The 14735-nt window shown below is 41.0% G+C and overlaps 1 protein-coding gene across 1 annotated transcript in view; it reads right to left on the reverse strand.

The window, feature by feature from the left end:
* Positions 1-10149, reverse strand: part of CNOT8 (CCR4-NOT transcription complex, subunit 8) — a 27635-nt gene extending 17486 nt beyond the window's left edge. The window contains exons 1-3 of the mRNA XM_006894729.1: positions 10138-10149; positions 2818-2828; positions 1184-1190 (exon numbers count right to left, since the gene is read on the reverse strand). The gene's annotated coding sequence lies outside the window, so the exon portion shown is untranslated. The remainder of the gene's footprint in view (positions 1-1183; positions 1191-2817; positions 2829-10137) is intronic.
* Between the last annotated feature and the right edge of the window lie 4586 nt (positions 10150-14735).

Consider the following 14735-nt stretch of genomic DNA (forward strand, 5'->3'; position numbering starts at 1 on the left):
ATGAAACACAGATAGACATTCCTCTGGTATTCCCTGCTTTCAGCCAAGATCCATCTAACATCAGCTACAACACAACCCCTTCTGAAACCAGCCTGGATTTCTGGTAGTTCTCTGTTGATGTGCTGTTCCAGTCGTTTTTGGATAATCTTCAGTAAAATCTTGCTTGCATGTGAAATCAGTGCAATTGTTCTGTAGTTTCCACATTCGGTTGGGTCGCCTTTCTAAAACGGAACCTCTACTTGGTGTCTAGATTTGGCTATTAAGCAGAGTGGCATTTATATGAAATATCCAGAAAAGTAAATTTACTCATTGACACTCCAGGGGTAAGAAGGGACTTAACTGTAAATTAACATAAACTATCATATTTTACTCAAAAATTCAACTAATTGGCATCAGGTTGCCACTGACTCATAGCTTACCTTCTAGCAGTTTTTAAGAACTATAACTTTCATGAAAGGAGAGTGCCCATCTTTCTCTCTGACAGTAGCTGGTGGATTCAAACTACAAAGAGGTACCACCTTTGGGAGTTGGGTAACTTCCTATACACCAAGCTAATGTTCCTAAAAGAAGTAGAGGGATGGCTGCACAACTCAGAAAATGTACTACAAATCATTGAACTGCATATTAAAATGGGTCAATTGTACAAGACATAATTATGCTTCAACAAAATTTTTTAAATAATGAAGTAATGGCTACAATCATCACAAAAAAAGAAAAACAGACAGTGCCTTCTCATCTAGCATGCCACTAACTGGGAAAGTGTCTTAAAAAAACAACATACCAACCTTAAATCAAAACAAAACTGCCTTAAGTCTGACCAAGCCTAACTGTAAATTTACAGGAAACTTTTTTTAAAAAGAAGGAAGAGAAAGCTATTAAATGACACCAGACTACAGGAGCAACTGGTTTCTTCAACAAATAAAACTACAAAAACTAGAAGATTCTTAGGTGTCCTAACAATCATTCAAATCCTATGGGCTTTATCTGGATCTTATTTTAAACAAACTTATCTCATTTCACACGAAAAATTTAGAGACAATTAAAAATTTAAATGATGGGCTACTATTTGGAGTAGAGGGCTATTTTGTTTCTTTGCTTCTTTTTTTGTTATAGTGTTGTTTTCAAAAGAGTATTATCTTTTGGTGATAATGCTGAAATAGACAATATAAATATAAAGGGAAACAGGTTTACTTCAAAATAATACTTTTGATGTTATATGCCAATGAACTGGAACCAACTCACAGCTGAACCTGGTTTTCAGAGGCAGTAAATCACACCAGAAGAGACTGCCCATCTTTCTCCTGTGAAGGCTGGTGGATTCAAACCATGTACCTCTGGGTTGGCAGCACAACTCCTTACCACTAAGTCACCAGAGGACCCTCAAAATAAGACTTGTAGTTGTGTACCATAGTCAGAACCTTAAACCAAAGCTGACCCTCCAGTGGATTTTCAGAGGCAGTTTACCACAATTTTCACAACATTGTTCTGTTTTACAGATTAAAAAATTGAACTTTAAAGAACAAAACCAGAAAACAAAAAAAAGAGAAAAAACAGAATTTTAGAGATATTAGGGTTTTGTTTTTTTCTAAAAAAAAAAGGGTACCCTATTCTTTTGAGAGTTTAAGAAGGCAGTAACAGAACTTCCATTTCAAATGCATAAAGGGGTTGGTCAAGTACTAGGAGTGAAGCAGGCTGAATAGGGACAATAACATCTGTAGAAATGTGGTCCACTGTTTAACTTTAATTTTCTAAGGAAAAAGAAATCTGTAACAAATATAACTGAACCACACGGAAAAAAGAAACTAGATAAAAACTGTTGTGGTGGTGGTGGTGGTAGTTAGGTGTCCTCAAGTCAACTCGACTCATAGTGACCCTATGAACAAAGATCAAAATCTTGCCAAGTCTTATACCATCTTCATCTATTACTGCAGTCAGTGGGTCAATCCATTCCCTTGATGGTCTTCTGTTCTTTTGCTAGCCCTCTACTTTTTCAAACAAGCTATATTCTTCCTGACAACAAGCCCAAAGTATGTGAGACAAAATTTCACCATCCTTGGCACTAAGGAACACCCTGGTTGTACTTCCTCTAAGACAGCTCTTTTGGCAGTTCATAATAAATTCAATACTTTGCCAACATGATATTTCAACGGCATCAATTCTTCTTATGTCATCCTTATTCACTGTCCAACTTTCACATGCATAGGAAACAACTTAGACCAGGAGCACCTTACTTTTTAAACCAACAGCACTGCTCTTCAGCACTTTGATAGCAGATTTCCCTAAGGCAACACATTTTTTTCTTAACTGCTGCTCTGATGTGTGTTGTTTATAGATCATGAATGCTGTTGTTCTATGTTGCCACATCAGAACTGACTCCTAGCTGACCCTCCAGGAGGTTTTAAGAGGCTATCAATCACACGAGAAAAGACTGCCAATCTTTCTCCTGACGAGCGTCTGGGAAGTTGCTTTTCAGTCAGCAATCCTACACATCAAACACCTACAATCTTCCCATTAAACATTCACTCATTGCCACTGAGTTGATTCCACCCCAAAGCAAATCTCCACTGGGTTTTCAAGATGTAAATGTGAATGGAAGGAGACTGCCCTTCCTTCTCCTATGGAGCTGGTGACAGATTTAAACTGCCAGAGAAACGTGACCTTTTGGTTCAGAGCACCACGTACTACAGACTATGCCACCAGAGCTCCTTGATTAACCATTGTTGTTATGTACCAGTGATTTGACTACAACTCATAATGATCCTATGAACAACAGATCTGAACCCTGACCTAACCTGTGCCATCTTCACCATTGCCAACAAGTTCAAGCCCTTTGTTAAAGTCACTGTGCAATCAATCCTGGCAAGGGTCTCTCTCTCATCCTCCACCTTTCCCACCATGTTATCTTTCTCCAAGGACTGGCACCTCCTGACAACATGTCCAAAGTATGTGAGATGAAGTTTCACCATCTCTCCAAGTATCCTGGCTGCACTTCCTCCAAGATGGACTTGTCTGTTCTTCTGGTAGTCCATGGGATATTCAGTACGTTTCTCTAACACAATTCAAAGGCATCTTTCGTCATCCCTATTCACTGCTCAACTTTCAGATGCATAGGGAGCAAATGAAAATACCAGAGCTTGGATCAGATCTCCTTTAGTGTTTAAACCAACATCACTGCTCTTTAGCACTGAGAGGTCCTTGACAGCGATTCCCCCAATGCAATACATTTTTTATTTGACTATGGCAACTGTAGGCATTGATTGTGGATCCCAGTAAAATGACACTTTCAACAACTCCAATCTTTTCGTCATCTATCTTGATGTTGTCTTTTGGTTCAGTGAAGAGAATTTTTGTTTTCTTCAGGGTGGTATTTAATCCATACTGAAAATTGGCATCTCGTTGATCTTCAGTAAGTGCTTCAAGTCCACTTTACTTTCTGCAAGCAAAACTGTGTCATGTGCATTAAAAAAGTTGTTAATCAGCCCAATCCTGATGTCACATTCTTCTTCATGTAATCCAATGATTTGCTCAACATACTAACTGAACAGGTAAGGAAAAAGGAGACAACCCTGACAACACACCTTCCTTGACTTAAAACCATACAGTGTTTCCTTGTTCCGTTTGGACAACTGCTTCTTGGTCTACGTAGAGGTTTTATGTAAGTACAATTAAGTATTCTGGGATTCCTAGTCTTCTCATAATTTGTTACGATCCATTCAGTCAAACGTCTTTGCATAGTCAATTAAACTTAAGTACAGATCTTTCCAGTCTTCTCTGCTTTCAGTCAAGATCCATCTGACATTAAAAAATTGTATCACTCATACCATGGCTTCTACTGACTCCAACCATTGTTGTTAAGTGCCGCTGAGTTGAGTACAACATGAATCCAACCACTGGAGAGTTACAAATCAAAACTACAATGAGATACGGAGCAGTAATAAAAACAAAAATGCTGGCAAGGCTTAAGGGAGACTGGAACGCTTATGGACATAGCTGGTGGACCTGTGAAATGGTATAACCATTACGGAAAACAATATAGTGCTTTCTTAAAATGCTGGAAATAGAAAATACTTGTATGAACCAGGATTCTCCTTCCTGGAGAAAGAGGACTTATGACACAAATAGACATCAGCATACCTATGTATGCTGCAGCATTATAAAAAAAAAAGCAAATAGTGCCCATCAATAGATGAATGCATTAACAAAGTGTAGTACATATATATAATGGGATACTACACACAATAAAGAACATTAGTGAAACACCTCACAAAATGGATGACTGTGGAAAACATTATGTTGGATCTAGTAAATCAAACAAATATTCAGAGACTACTATTATAAAAGGGAGCTCTGAATAACAATTACAATTCTGAAAATTTAAAAAAAAAAAAAAGCTCTGGGGGCCTGGTGGTGAGAAGCTGTGCTGTAATCCCAAAGGCATATGGTCCAAATCCACCAAATGCTCCACAGGAGAAGGATGAACGAACAATCTCCTCCCATGCAATTTACTGCCTCTGAAAACTCACTGGTAGGTAAGCTCTAATTAAGTTTCAATTGGACAGTACACATTATAAAGTTTACACATAGACACATTATTTAGAGGGTTACTAAAGATGGGGTCTTGGAGATAGAGGATCACTAACTAGCAAGTTAGCACCACATGATTAAGGCAAAGGCAAACATATAGAGATACATAAGACTAAAGAACATTTATGGGAAATAATGTAGCACATACAAGCCTACAACAAAAATAGTAACAAACAATAATTGTGAATAAGATACATAATCAGATGTTGGGTGTTTTTTTTTTTTACTGACAAGTGGAATATGCCTCTTAGTGACCCTAAGAACAGATTTAAACCTTGTGCTAAACTTGTGTCATCCTCATCTACAACATACCTGAGCCCTTGCTGCAGTCACTATGACAATCCATCTGATTGGAGGTCTTCTTTCACTGACCCTCGAACTTTCCAAACATGATGTCTCTTTCCAAGGAAGAGCCCCTCCCAACAACAAGCACAAAGTATGTGAGACAAAGCTTTGCAATCCTTGCCTCTAAGGACCACTCTGGTCGCACTTTCTCTAGATACATGTTTGTTCTTTTGGCAGTCCATGGGATATTCAGTATTCTGCTCTGAAACACAACTCAAAGCCATCAATTCCTCTTCTGTCATCCTTATTCACTGTCCAGCTCTCAGATGCTTAGCAAGTGACTGAAAATACCATGGCCTGAATCAGGTGCATATTAGTGTTTAAACTGACATTACTCTCCATTGCTATGGTGAGGTCCTTGACAGCTGATTTTCCCAATGCAACATGCTTTTTGGTTTCTTGACTGCTGGTACCCAAGGTATGACTGTGAATCCAAATTAAGATGAAATGGTTAATAATTTCAGTCCTTTCACCATCTATCATGATGTTGCCTATCAGTCCAGTAGTGAAAATTTTTGTCTTCATGAAGTTGAGATGTAGCCTATATTGAAGGTTGTAGTCTTTGATCTTCTGGAGCTACGCTTCTAATTCTCCTCACTTTCAACAAGCAAGGCTGTGTTCTCCGCAAAACGCAAGTTGTTAAGTCTTCCTAAGATCCTAATATCACATTCTTCTTCATAGTCTAGCTTCTCAAATGATTTGCTCAGTTTACAGGTTATGCTTATTAAGTGTGGGAGGTCAAAGAGGATTACACTTGCATGCATATAGGTAAGGTGGTGGATTTTTTTACTTACATTATTTGTATATGCCAGATAGATAGATCTACTAGTAGCTTCATGGGAGAAAGTGGACTATAGGGCTCCTTAGTTTCTGAGCCTCAGAAAGAAACTCACTAGATGGTCAGCTATGAGTCAGTTCCACCTCAACAGCAATGAGAGAGAATATGGTGAGTAGTGCCTAAAATACAACTATTGGTCTCTTCCTGCCCAAAGCAAATGAGAGTGAATAAAACAAAAGAATGAAGAAAGTGATTAGCCCAAAAGACTAATGGACCACATGAAACTATCCTGAAACTAGAAGAATTAGAAGAATCAAATTTTTTCTAAAAAAAAAAAAAACTGAAGGTCAAAATAGAAGCCAAATAGGATTGACTGGCCACAGTGAATTATCAACAATTTTAAAAAGTCCAAGTCTTCCCAAAGTTCCTATTAAAGCTGGCTCCATTTTCCAACAACTCACCAGCATCTAGTATCACCTGTGTTAACCCTCACCTTTCAGTGTGTTATCTTCAGAAGACAGTATTTTTAAAATGTCTATTTTCAGTTACAAAAGAAGTTGCTTCTGAAAATCTAATCATTGTTTTATACACATACACACAGTTGTTGTTACATCCTTCATGTTAGAATTGATCCTCCAGCAGGTTTTCAAAGGCTATAAACCCTATAGGGGAGAGGGCTCATCTTTCTCCCATAGAAGAGCCAGTGGATTCCAACTGTGTGCCTGGGAGTTTACAGCTCAACTCCTTACCACTGGGCCACCAGAGCTCCCTGTGTGTGTGTACACAAATAACAGAAGAATTGATGGCTTCCAGAATGATGTCTTATACCAAACTTTTATCTAAGAAACCTGTGAGTGAAATGGGATATGTTGGCTACAAAAAGATAAAATAGCTTCTCAAATATGTATTTATATAACAATTTCTAAGCATAACCTATTTTTATCTGGGTTTCAACCGAACCCGGCTTCAGAGCTGAAAGAAAACATTGTGCTGATCCATAAAGAAAAAGGATGGCAATCTTCAACTCTGCACCTTTAATTTTTAAGGATCATGGTGATCACAGGCAATGTTGCCTGACAGCTTGACTCTGAAACTTGTCTCTGTATGAGCTACACCACCAATCCATTTGAAAGCAATATACAAGCACTGACTTGTAACTTTTACTTCCCAAAACTGCTAGGCTTGCAAGGGGGGAACGCTGTACATACATACACACCCTAAGCCTGTACACACACAAACTCCCAACCCCTACCTGTGGAGCTCCACGCCCTTGTACACTTGTATTTACTCAGATCACCCCGACCACCTATTGTTAAACTTCTCCCAAATACTGCTTCTTTCTTAATTACTCAGGAAAGTTTTGGGAACTAATGATAAATCTATCCACAAGGTCTCTCTGCAAGCAATCCAGAATATCAGGCCTTGCTTGGGGGATAAGAACGTTGAATTTGTTAGGTTTCACTTGTTTTGTTCCCTTTAAGCCTAAGGGTACAAGGAAACTCCAAACATCACTTCCCTATTCGAGGGGCCTGGAACAAAGGCTCTGCCGTGTGTAGATAAAATGGAAAAGGAAGTAAGTGGATTAGAAGAGGCGGCAGCTAAAACGGAGTCCTATTTTATACAGGACCGCAGGGCCACCCAGAACCCCTCAACCTCGTGAACCGGGTGTCCAGAGTCACTGTCTCAACCGGAACCACAAGTCAGTTAGTTCTTGAAACCACCCGTGCGGCGAAGACCTGCGAGCTGGATCCTCCAGAGCAACGGCTCCGGTTCAGGAGGCCACAGAACAGTAAAGAAAGGTTGTGGGGCCACAAGAACTAAGAAGAGTAGGCGAGTTAGAAGGGGGAGGCCCGCAAGGTTCCAAACTCAAGTCCTCTCCCCGCCTCAGTCCCCCGTCATCATTCTCTTCCCACTTCAAACCACACACATCCCTCCCACCTCCACGCCTCCCCTCCCTCGCCCCTTTTGGAGTGAAGCAAAAAGACATTAAAAACACCAGTCTACGGTCAGACGTAAATTCTAATCCACAGCAGGCTATCTACGAGCCTGCGTGATTCTACACCAACTACTGAATCTCTCTTGTACTCTACTTTTCCTATCTTGTAAAATGGGTTTGAGAACAGCAAATATCGCAGAAGAATTAGGTTAAAAAGAATAAAGTGGGTAAAGTGGTTAGTAGAACCTGGCACGTATCACTAGATGACTATTACTCTGGTGGTGGTGGTCATTACTGCCATCACTATTTTCAGTGGGCCTCTTTCTCTCCTTTTACACTCGGCCCCTTACACACTCACCCTCCCTCTTCCTCCCAAAGGTCCCCGATTTCCTGCCATACTCTCAACTTCTCACCCTCGTCTCTTTAGTAAGCACCGGGCCGCTTACCCTAAACTGAGGGTCCGCGAAATGCGGTCTGGCAAGCTGGCTGGCCGACTCCCCAGCAGCGGCAGCGGCGGCAGCCCCTGACCCGGCGCTCCCGTCCCTCTGCCCCGGATCTGCTCCTGGAACACAGTGGGTCGATGAGATAGGGACCCCCGTGCCCAGAGCGACCGTACGCACCGCCCACCAAACAACACTGCCGTACCGCTCTACCCACTGAAGCCTCCCAACTCGCCTGCTCCTTTTACGTCACTCCAGACGCGAACGCGCCTGATCATGCCTGCTCCTCCCCCTTTGCGCGCGCCAGCAAGTCCGTGAGAGTTCGCCCAGCCCTGGAGCGCGGGAACAGCGCGCAGGCGCAAACTCAAGAGGGCGCCGAGAAAAAGAGGGCGGAGCAGCATCAGAGGACGCAAGCGGAAGACGGCCCTCCCTAGGGCTACGCGCGACTAGTGTTAGTTGCACTGGTTCAGTATAATCACGACCCCTAGTCTTCCATTTCGTGCTCCTTCCGCGCGCCCAGGGAAGGAAGGGGCGTGGTCTGGAGCTAGTCCCGTGAATGTGGCGTAGAGGGACCAAAGATCGAAGGAAAGGCGTAGTCCATCTGACCAAGTCCTTCAAATTAAGCGCCTCTCCTTTTCTGAAAGACCGTTTAAGTCGTTGATAACAGAGGGGGATCTGAGAGGAGGTTCAAGGGAGGAAGATGCTTGACCCCTTCTGTAGCAATTCAGCCCCCTGGACTCCTTACTTACTAAACAACTGCCTCATGAGTTCCTACTGGCCGACAGTTTGGGGTAGGGAAGCACCCACAGACACAGTCTGGGTGACGTTGGACGAGGCGCACCTCCTCCCTGAATGGCGGAGCCCAGCCAGGAGCGTTACCATAGCAACCAGACCGCCAAAGCCTGCTTGAGTTGCCTAGAAGACAGCCTCTTGTGTACAGAGCACCCTGCCAGAGCCCGAGCCAACTCCCACATTTTACTTTCAGGGGCCCAGGCCTAACCCAAGCAGCCTGTAGACGTTCTTGCAGCCTCTTGATTGTCCATTAATCCTGTGTCGAAAAACCGTTTTGCCAACGTCTCCCCTTGGCAGCGTTTGACTAAGCTTGGGTACACCTCTACCTCATGTTCTCTAACAATGGAAACAAGAACAAAGATCACAGACTACAGCTATCCAGAACACCCTACTGTCACTCTACCAAGAAAGGGCCTGCTTCCCAAAGTATGGTTCTATTTCACAGAGTTGAAATTCTATGTGTTTTTCTGTAGAAGGGGCTCTTGGTAACTCTATAGTAATTTATCCCCAAGGAAGCAGGTGTGGCATCCATTTCCTAAACAACATGCCTCTGGAAACTCTATGAACTTTGATAAATGTCCATAGTTATAGAGGGGCTTCAGGCCTTTTGTTCATAGGGTCTCTATGAATCGTGCTCAACGACACAACAACAACAATGGAGCATAAAGGCACTCTGCTGACACTTTAAGGTGTTTGGCTGCTAAGCAAAAGTTCTCCTTTGGAACTCGCCAGTGGGAGAAGGATAAAGCAACCTGCTTGCTAGAAGATGTGCATCCATAGAAACCCTCTGGGATGGTTGTGCTATAGCAGCTATGAGTCGGGATCTATATACTTCTTGTCAGTGTGTTTGATGGGTTTAATGAGGCATGAGATCTTCAGTTTGTACTTTTAAACATTTTACCTCAAAGGCTATTCTTCAAAATCCTCCATTTTCTAATCTGGAAGTAGAGCAGGCCTTAAGGGATGATTTTAAACTACATTTCCAACAAGCTTCAAATTCTCTGGACAAGTCAATCTCCACCCCAGGCCTCCAGGGCATAACATCAAATATACTGTCTGCATTCCATTCCTTAAAGCTTCCCCTTTTCCTTTGCACCAGTGTAGTCACCTTAACTATGAAAACAGGGATACAAATGAGACAAGATTATTGTAAAGTTAGTCAACAAATGGGAAAAAAACCCACACCAAGAGGAAGCGAGGGATAAAAGAGCAATTAAATCAATAGTTATTTTTAACTTGTCTCAGTTTATTATGCCCGAGACAGTCAATGTTTGATAGGAGCCTGTTAGTGCTCCTAGCAAGTCTAACATTCAAACATTCTTTTGAGAAATAAAACAGTGATGGAGAAGGCAGGCAAAACACTGCCTTCCCGCAGTCAGTTCTGTGGGTTCCCCACACCCTTTTACCCACTTGTAATTAGATCCAGAAGAGGGTAGCTCTAGTCACATGAAGAACAGCGTGCACCGTTCTTTGTTGGAATTTTGATGTTTTCCTACAGAGTAAGGCCTAAATGTGTACCTAAACAATAAAACAGGAAACACACCACCCTATCCTTGCCCACCTCCCCTAGAACTAAGTGTTCACTTCTCAGGTTTTTGAGGATAAATATGAAACAAACACAGATGGTTTCTATTTCTGGAGACATGTTTTAAATTTAAAAAAATGGATTTTACGCATCATTCCTGCTGTTGCAAAATGATAACAGTTATGTAAATCACTGATACTCAGTGGGAGAAAGTCTCCAAACCTAGGTGAGATAAGCTGGAAAACAGTATGTTTAATATTAAAATCTTAAATTTGAAAAAAAGTTTGCTTTTGGACTACAAATCATAGAAAATAAGAATACCATAACTTTATTGTTCCTCTCCAGATGGGAGACTATACTTTTTTTTAAGTAAAACTACTTTTATTACAGATCTACATAAATAATCAATCCTGCCATACCTTTCTGTGTGTATGCTTAGATTTCTTATACCCATAACAGAATACTTTGCTTCAATAGGATAAGGGCCTTAGAGAAATTGATTGCAAAGGTCTGATAATCAACTCCCAAATTTTTTTTAATAGGTAAATCGTTTGTTTATTTTTTTAATTATTATTAAATTTTATTCGTTTTAATGAACATTTACAGAGATTTTGGGTTCTCATTCATTCATTGTTGCACTGTTTTCTCTACCCTCCTCCCCAGTTCATTCTTCTTCCCCCCCACCCCGAATGTCTGTTTTAATTGTCCAATTGCCACAGTGCTTGTCAAAGCCAGTACATGTTCATATCCTTGAAGATGTATCATAGAGGTGTTGCAACCTAGAAGACACAAATTTAACTAACAAGTTAAAAGTACATGAGTCAAAAATTAACAAGCAATAATATTCCGAGTAGAGGTTCTAGTAGTGGCACAAATCAAGTTACAGAGGGAAGGTGGTACTTACAATAAAAGGCCTATAGACTAGCACTTTGTCTATTATAGTGTAGAGGTTAGGAACCACAAGATGTAGAGGCTCAGCTAAGTCATTTATGCTTCTTAAGTCCTGGAGCAAATTCCATCTACCACTGGGCTATTTTACAACTCGGAAGTTCACATGCAAGGTAGAAGTGAAGTAAGGAAATGCTTAGGAGGTTTTCTGTCCATTCCAACAACTAAGAGATAGTGAGAAGAGTTGGGACCTCAGAAGGCTTTTAGGACCAATTAGTAGGCTCTGTGTCCATCAACTCCCAAATTTTATGCTTCATTTTTCCATTTCTCTCAGTTTCTTGGTATATTTAAATGTGGTGTTGTTGTTATGGAGACTATACTTTTTTTAAAAAGTTAAACACTGGTTATAAATCGATCTCCTGAAGAATGTGATAATATCCCTGAGAAACCAAGTCTATTAGTCCTTATTAAAAATCTCAAAGGATACCTTTTCTAAAGTAAAATATGCATTGTTGTTCATTTTTGTAGAGTTGATTGTGACTCATGGCAACCCCATGGGTACAGAGTAGAACTGCTCCCAAGGCTGTTCAAGCCTATGATCGTTCAGAAGCCGATGGCCAGGCTTGTCCTGGGGTGCCTCTTATTGTTGTCAGGAGCCTTCAAGCTGGCTCTCATTCATAACACCAGTATGTACAACAACATGAAACCTTGACTGATCCTATGCCATCCTTTCAATCTTGGCTGTGCTTAAAGCCCATTGTTTAATTCACAGGGTCAATCCATCTGAGTGAGGATCTTCTTTTCTTTCACTGATGCTCTACTTTTTCAAGCATATCCTTCTCTGAGATCTTGCTCCTTCTGATAACATACCCAAAGTATGTGAGACAATGGGGAAAGAATGGAGGCAGCATGGAGATGGCTGAGTCTGATATCTACTAATGCCACAAAGGGGAACGGTCCCCATTAACAACATCCTCAGTAGAAAACTATAATTCCTATAAGGTCAGACATAGTCTCCCATGCTCCCACACCTACTTCTACTAATTCTGACACCAATCTTCCTGCACCACTGGATCATAAATCTGTACCAACAACTACACAGATATTATAGAACCAAATCTCAACAGGCTATAATTCAGGCTGGCAACAGGATACAGTCAGGACAATTTCCAAAGTGTGCTCAGCCTTCAGCCTCATGGCTTTAGGACAGTGTTACATGGCATTCCTAGTCCTGCCAATTAAGGCATCTTTTGCCCTTAGCCCTCCAACAAGCTTAGGCAAGCCTAGGTCTGGTTCCATAGGGGAGCTGGTTTTCTGTTGCAGTTTCTGCTATTTCTGTGGGCTCCAATCTAAACAGTACAAGAATCTCTGGTGAAGGAGGAGTGCTTTGATGCAGGGTTTGAAATTCTCCATTTCTGCTGTTAAAACTGCTTGATTTAATGGTGAGATTAGCCAATCTCCTTGTGGATAAACTAAACCACTCTATTTGATCCCAATCATCTATGAAGCTAAGTCAAAGTTAATAGGAAAGCCATTTTGGACAATAAATCTTTGATGCCACTGGGTCTCATCATCCTTACTTCTAAGAGCACTCTGACTTCAGTTTGTTCAAGACATATTTATTTGTTCTTTTGCAATATTCTATGTCAACACAACAAAAGCATCTTCTTTGATCTTCCTTATTCATTGTATGACTTCCTTATTCATGGTTTGACTTTGAAGCATACTGAACATTACACAGGTCAGGTGTGCCTTAGTCTTTACAGTAACACCCTTGCTCTTTAGAACTTTAAAAAGCTACTTGGCTGCCAAGCTGCACAATGCTATACACCATTTGATTTGTTGGCTGCTGTTCCCATGTGTGTTAATTGTGTAGCTACATAAAATTAAATCCTTCAATCTTTTCTCCATTTACCATGTAGCTTATTGGTCCAGTTGAGAGAATATTTGCTTCCTTTTGTTGAGATGTAATCTGTGTTAAAGTTTTTCAGCTTCATCAGTAAATGCTCCAAGTCTTCCTTTTCTTTGAGCAAAGTTCTAAGAGCTTTGATGGCCTAGTTTGTAAAGTGTTACAGCTACTAACCAAAGGCTATACATTTTCAGGCATTCAAATCCACTAATTTCTCTATAGGAGAAAGATAAGCAATCTCCTTCCATTAAGATTTACAGCGTCAGAAGTGTTTTGGAGGGGATCTATGAGTTGGAATCAACTGGAATTCAGTGAATTAGTGACTGGTTAAGTGAGAGTTGTATCATCTGCATAGCACAGGTTGTTGAGAAGTTGTGATGGAGAGAAGTGTATTTTGTATTGTGATGCTCTAAGTGTGTTCAAACTCCAGACTTTCAGCTAGTAGGTGAACCCTTAACCTTTTATTCCATCCAGATAGATAAAAATTAAAAATAAAATTGTACACTTTAATATTTTTTAAATGGGGCAGAAGGTAATGTCTCCAGGATAGTCTCACTACATGTTAGCTGCTGGTGTTGCTTAGGCCTGGCTTTACTTACTGGGTTGTTGTTAATTATCTTTGAGTCAAGTATGACTCATAGCAACCCTATGAACAAAAGGTCTGAAGCCCCTCTACAACTATTGAACTTTACCAAAGTTCATAGAGTTTCCAGAGGCATGTTGTTTAGGAAGTGGATGCCTCTCCTACTTTTACACATTAAGTACAGCAGCTCTGAACCCTTCCCTGTCCTGAGCCAGTCTCATTAATTCTGACACACCAACCCCCATTGCCCCAGTCACTGTATTAATCCATGTCATCTAGGATCTTCCTCTCCTGCACTGCCTGTTCACCCTTGCGAGCACGATGTCCTTCTCCAAGAACCAATCTCTCCTGACCATGTGCTCAAAGTAAATGAGGCAGAGCTTCAAAATCCTAGCCTCCAAGGAGAGGCTTGTTTTTGCCCTCTCCAAGACAGACCTAGTTGTTTCCTTGGCAGTAAATAGTATGTTCAAGATCCTTCTCCAGCATCACAACTCGAAGGCATCTACTCTTCTGTCTTCCTTAGTCATTGTCCAACTCTCTGAAGCATAACAAGTAATTGAGCAGACCATGGCCTGGATTAGGTATACCTTTGTATCTAGACTGACATCATTGCTCTTCAGCACTCTGGAGAGGTCCATGACAGCAGATTTTCCCAATGCAATTTGTCTTTTGATTTCCTGACTGCTGGTGTTAAGAGTGTTGATTGTGCATCTGAGCAAGCTGTAATTGCTAACAACCTCAATCTCCTCTCCATCTTATATGGTACTGCCAATTTGCCCAGTGGTGAGAATCTTTGTCTTCTTGATGTTGAGCCTCAATCCATATTGAAGACTACAGTCTTTGACCTTTTGCAGCAAGTGTTTCAGGTCTTCTTCAGTTTAAGCAAGCAAGATTGTGTCATCTGCATATCATAGGTTGTTAATGTGTCTTTCTCCACTCTTTATGCCACACTCCT

This window comes from Elephantulus edwardii, unplaced genomic scaffold, assembly GCF_000299155.1.
Source record: "Elephantulus edwardii isolate Elephantulus edwardi_28Jun2011 unplaced genomic scaffold, EleEdw1.0 scaffold00149, whole genome shotgun sequence".
NCBI lineage: Eukaryota > Metazoa > Chordata > Mammalia > Macroscelidea > Macroscelididae > Elephantulus > Elephantulus edwardii.